Below are 6,480 nucleotides of genomic sequence, written 5' to 3' on the forward strand. Positions count from 1 at the left end.
GGACCTGAAATGTCCTTGTGAACAATGTACTTTTCTTATAAGAGCCACATTTAGAGCAGACCTCTAAAAATGCCCCACAATATTTGTAAATGCATCCATTTGTGCCCACCAAACTCTGTATTTGCAAGTGTAAATAGCGTGTTGCATGGCAGATGAGGTAACTGCACATGTAAGTGCCCATTTAGTCATGCAATAATTTTGTCTGCAAAAACTGGAATGGAAATCAGGTAATTGCACATAGAAATGGGAAGACAGATGAGTAACAACCTAATTATATGTTCAAATGCAGGGGTTTTTGATGCACAAGCAGATGTGTCCAAAAGTAGTTCAGATTTATATTTAGAGATCTGCTGATAACTTATCCCTAGATATCAACTCAGTAAAGTACTGCTTGTCTGGAAGAAAACAATGCATTTGGTCCCACTTTGGGGTGTTAACAAGATGGACTTTTTGCTGCCAACAAGATTTCTATCGTGCAATATGTGCTGCCATTTTTTTGGCATCAATCTCATAGGTATGTCCTCCAATAAGAAATACTTCTGAGGAAAATATCACCTGATTTGGTACAGCAAGGAATCTGTTAGGGAGCCAGTCACAGTTCCGATTCTTGGCCCCTGTGTAGGTTAGAACAGCCCAGGAGTTGCATTGATTTGTACCAGCTGGCTTTGGCTCTATACCAGCTGGGAACCAGCAGAGGATTTTGTGGGTAGTTTCTGCTCCCTTTGCATCATCTGTATAGTACAAAGGTAGAGAATCAGGGCAGAGAATCTGTCCTATTATATTACTCATCCACCTATGAAGCACTGTCATCTCTAGAGGACTATATGGCGGCTCTTTTGCACCAGTAATACTACAGAAGATAAATGGTATCATTAGGTCAGAAATGTTGATTGGCCTAAGCACTCCGTCTGAAATCAAAACTCATCCCGTGACTTTCTCACAGTTTCCAAATTTAATGGTCATTTGGAAATTCTGACCTTGAGGCCCATTTCTGTTTCCAGAATGAGATACTCACTGTGCTTCCCAGAACTGGATGATGATTCAGCTCTCAAAGGTTATGAAAAAAAAAGCAGTCTAATACAGAAGAAAAGCATTTGCCTAATTTTTCAACTTAACTATATATACTTTTTGTACTTGTACTTTTTAAAAAAACTTTACTGATAGAAGAAAATTTTCAATTGTCTGTGATCAAAGTGAATGAATCATAATACTAAACACTTATAAAGTGCTTTTCATCTTCAAAGCCTTGCCCAAGAATGACTGGATGGCTCAAGGGATTAGCCATAAACTATCTGGATATGATACTGTCCACAGCTATAGTACAAGTTCAAATCCAACCCACATCAGTGGTCACTGAGTATCATTTCCAGGATGGCTATTTGGTGGCTTATGTGAAATGAATCAATAGTCTCAGTTCTGCTCCAAGTGAGCAGGTGTCCAAATCATGAAACCAAAACTGGCAGCTTTTTTTTTTTGAGTCCCAAGAACTGAACAAGTAGAGAGAATGAACTAACCTCTTAATCACACAAGAAAAAGGGTGAGCAAGCTCGTATTGCTTCTGCCTGTGCTATACCTCTCCTGTGAATAAGCAGAGAATAATAGTATTCAAAGCTGCCAATTTGGCACTGAGCAGAGGATCTAAATTCAGTTTAAGAAAAACCAAAAAGTTAGAACTAACCAAGAAAAATCTGCTTCATAAGAAACATCTCAGTATAGTACTTCATTGATTTTTATCACATGCAAGAGATACTGTACTTCTAGATTCTTGGTTACTTTTCCTGCATGGGCAATTTCAAAGGATCAATTAAAAGATGTGTGCATGGAAACACTGATGAGCCCAGCTTACACACAAAAATTTATTCTGAGCTGCCTTATGTCACCCCTTTTAGCAGGCCACCCTCAGGAGTCATCATGAGGGCATGATACAAATAAGCAGACAATGAATAAAGAAAATAGCTGTTTCTAAGTTCATAGCTGGAGCGCGAAAGATATTGAAGAGGAACCGATATACTAAGCAATTGGCTATGGTTTCCAGACCTGTTTCCCTAACCATTAAAAAGAATTTCAAAGGCCTGATTTTGAAAGGGACTCAACTAGGCCTCCAGTTTGGCAGGTGTAATTTTGCAAGCACTTTCCACTACCGGGACTCCGTGAAGGATGCCTGCTAGCATCACCCTGGACTGAACTCAGTTGAAGGTCTGTGAAAGTGGCAGCGCTTATGAGCTCCATTTCTATCCATCTTACATATCAACAGATTTAGCACTGTTCAAATTGTAGGCAAAATTCACCCCAGCCGTCAGTGAAGTTAAACCAGGGATTAATTTAGACCATGTTTTAAATCAGTTGAAAACTGAGACCTAGTTTTTTAAAAAAATATCAGATAGTTAATAATAAGCAGTAATGCTTTAGAAATAAAAAGAAGATTCAGGTCAGATCCTCATTTAATGTAAATTGGCATATGAAGTCAATGGAGCTACCCTCACATTTACATCAGCTATGGATCTGGCCCTTCATTTGTGAGCAAACACTCATCAGACTTTCTAAAATCACGAAGCTTTACTATACTGGAATGGGCATCAGTTACAGGTGAAACACAAAGCCCTTTACCTAACACCTGAGTTCTGGGTGCTCTTTTTATCCTGTAATGGCTGGTATCATCCCTACAGGTGAAATCTGGGTCCAGTTGAAGTCTGGTCCCACACAGGTCATTGACTTCAATGGGACTGAGATTTGGCTCTAAAAACTAAAACAGAACACGTGGTGGAATTGACACCGCTATAGATGCTTTGATGCCATTAATTGCAGTAAGAGGAACTCAGAACATGGATCCCTGGATCTATCAGGCAAGAAAGGAAGGAACTGATTACCAAATATTTTGTTTTAAAAGTTGCCCTTGGGCCAAATTTATCCCTGATGGTACTCCATTGATTTCTTTGGAATCACACAAGTAACGATTCTGGTCCCTCAGACCAATGCATGTTTCCTGGAATAGGTCTTGAGTATTAAATGATATGTTAATTAATAACCTTTAAAACACCTTTCAATGTTAAATGCTGCTCAGTCTCTAGCCATAAACTTTTCACGTAACTTGCAACCAAATAGGATCTACAGGCTCAGGCTCTCTCCAGGAAACTGGCAATGTTTGCCAATCTCCATGTTTAATTAAAGCCATTTGATGTGACCCTTAATCATGGTCTCTCAAAATATCTTTGAAGCAAATATCTCGACATACTCCAAATAACAGAACTGTTTCTCAGCAAAAATAACTAGCCTAGCACTGTACCGGAGATCTGCCTGCTATAAGAACTAGATGGCATGCTATCTAATGCAAACACCTTGATTACTCTCCACAGTCGTCATTAAACTATACACTTCATAAATCACAAATAATTTCCTTTTGTAAATAGATCTTTTTCCACCCCTTGGGATGTTTTAAACAGACACTGACTGTACACCACGTTTGTGTCATTCAATTTGAATCTGATAATATCTTCTGTGTCACCTGCTTTATGCATTTGTATCTTCTGGCTTTTAGTTTAGAGAGGAAAACAGCAACGTACATGCTCCATGAACGTGAACATAAAAATATTTCTTTTAAAGGCGTAGCTCTTTGTTCAATGAGTTGTAAGAAAAGAGATCAATTAATAGCATGAGTGGAAGACGTAAGATATAGTTCAAGAAACAAAATGAACATACTTGCTTTTCTTGTTCTAGTGACTTCATACAAGGACAGACCCTGATCAAATAGCACATAGTTAACTTGGTCCCTGAGATGTATGTCAATAACCATTATGAAACAAAGGGGAGAACATGAAAGCTATTCTTTACTTCACGCTCCAAACTTGAGCCTTTATCCTCAGATGAACTTTATTTTTTGACCAGCTCACTAATTATGATTGAAAACACCGGCCCCTCTAAAGCAGCACATAAGCCTTAGAATTAGCAGCAGCAAAACTGGCCCTAATTGGTCATTTTACATAAAAGTGGAAACACAAAATGTCTAAATATAAGTTTCTGGCACATTATTTTTTCACAATTACAGTAAAATAAGGTACAACAGAGTGACATTCCAGCTGATTTGCACAGCAATCTGTGCCAATGTGTTTTCTAAGCAAGAATGGAGACATGCAAATACTTTTGTGTGCAATTCAGGGTTCTAAAATAGCCACTAAATCATGCAACCTCCAGTAGGTGAATAATGAAATGGCAGTTGACCATTTTGCTAGTGGCTGGTAGGATTAAAACAGACAATTGGAAAACAAGGTGCGTTATTGGTATATGAACATTTCTCTCTCTCTCTCTCTTTTTGATTCACCAGGGAAATGGAGCATGCTTGTAAGTCAACTTGTAGGTCCGCCTCATGCAGATTTTATGTGGTTTCAACCGCTGACACCAGAGCCCTTTACCAGAGTCAGAAATCCCAACTGCACTAAATGAACAATCATTTTCTGGATTCTTGATCTAACAAAACAAAAGGAAAAGAAAAGAAAAAAATCAAGAGTCTCTCTGAGGTGCAGTTGTCCTTTCTGGCGGGAAGGGGTAAAAATAGAGGCAGCTCATTAATATGACTTGTCGCTGCTTAATGGTAGCCAGTGTGAAGGGTCGGATCAGCGGGTTTTTCCAGCAGTGCTCCCGGAACACTGCCAGCAGGTGTTGCTGTAGGTACAGTAAAAGACAACAATGAAATGAACAGAGCTGGATGGGGTGGAGAAAAAAAACAGAGAAAGGAATGAGCGTGGAAAAAAAATAGTGATCAAATGGAGCATTCATAAGGCTTTTGGTAAAGCTGTGTACCTAAGGAAACGAAGAACATGCACTGAAACAAATAATGTGGTCCTTAATCTCCCTCTAGAATTCCTTGTCATATATCATATGTATGTTAGTGTGATTTACTTAGTGGCAGTCTTGCTCATTGTATACCTCAGGAACGTAGCATCTTACATTGTATGGCTGTTCACTATAGTGCAGTAGTTGGGGGAGAAGTCGCTCCACTGGGTCAGGTATTGTACTTGGATGAGAAGTTTAACAAGGAGGAGGAAGTTAATAATCTCACAATATGTTGGTCCTGAGTACAAGATAAACCTACTATGCTCCTGGTCAACCTTTTCGCTATCCATAAAGTCAATGCTCTGTGAGCTCTTACTGAATGCATGATAGCTGCCAAGTTTACAGACATTCACTGCACTACTGATATCAGACTTGTTATTACAAAGAACTTTTAGTGTGGATACCTTAGGGTGTGAGAGGTGCTAGTTAAAACCAAATCAGTTCTGTTCTAAAAAAACAAAATTCCAAGCTGGAAAAGTTCCTTTCCCTGGCTTTATTTTAGTGTTCCAGGGTTCAAGATCTTATCCTGAGAGTACATGTGTGTGTGCTCATCTGTAATGAAATTATGTGCTCCTTCAAGTATCTCCCTCACTATCTCTAAAAAGGAAAATGCTCTTCCTAACAACTATGATTCTGAATGCCTCAGATTGCAGGGAACCTTCTGAAACCTGTTTCAAGAGACAAGAGCCTACAATCAGCAGCTTGTGGCAGTCTGAAAGGTTTATTATTAGCATATTCCTACAAACAACACAACCTATCTGGTCATATGGTTCCCATTAAGTCCTAATTTTGCTCATTTTACCAAACTTATCATGTGAACATGGCTCATTCTTCAACCATTCTCCGTTCAGACTGGAGTCTATGCTGCACGAGCATTCCCTTGTACCAATGCAAGTTTAATATTTCTACTTGTTTTCCTGATCATCTTAGTCATATTCCAAAAAATGTTCATACCCATGTTACAAACAAGACTATATAAATACAATTGGAAAATATATTCTGAAGGATGGGGAGTCAATGGGTGTTTTGATGAGTCAGAACTGCAGAATCAGGCCCAGGATCATAATCTGAATGACAAAAGAACCAGCAACAATGTGTGAGTACAAAAAAAAAAAAGATTTTGGGCCCACTTTTGACCCTGCACTGATTTTACTTTGGTATTACTCAATTGACTTCAATGCAGTTACTTTTGATTTTCACTAATGTGAGATCAAATTCTGGACAATTTTTTTACACGTGCCAAGTCAAACAGTATTTACAAGACAGACAGTATGTGTTGTTAATTATAAAAATTGTAGATGTCCTATTTTTAAAATATGTGATGTGATCTGCATGCAGAGAAACAAGAAGAATCAGACATGAGCAACATGATCAAAACAAACCAAATTATAAATAGCTTTAGAAGCATCCCTAAGTTAATAAAGAAGCAAAACTTAGCTAGTAAAGAATTATACCCACCACAAACTGATTCTGAATAAAAGCATTCATTTTCCTGACTTTTCTTAAAACCAGAACTTGCAAGTAGAATCTTCAATGTTTTCTTACTATCAAAGCAGGCTAAGACAATTATCTAATTAGTAATTAAATGGCTGACAGATCCTGTGATTGAACTAACAAAAGCTTATCTGTATATATTTATCTAATAAAAAGTTG

Source organism: Dermochelys coriacea, chromosome 2 (genome assembly GCF_009764565.3).
Source record: "Dermochelys coriacea isolate rDerCor1 chromosome 2, rDerCor1.pri.v4, whole genome shotgun sequence".
Classification (NCBI taxonomy): Eukaryota; Metazoa; Chordata; order Testudines; family Dermochelyidae; genus Dermochelys; species Dermochelys coriacea.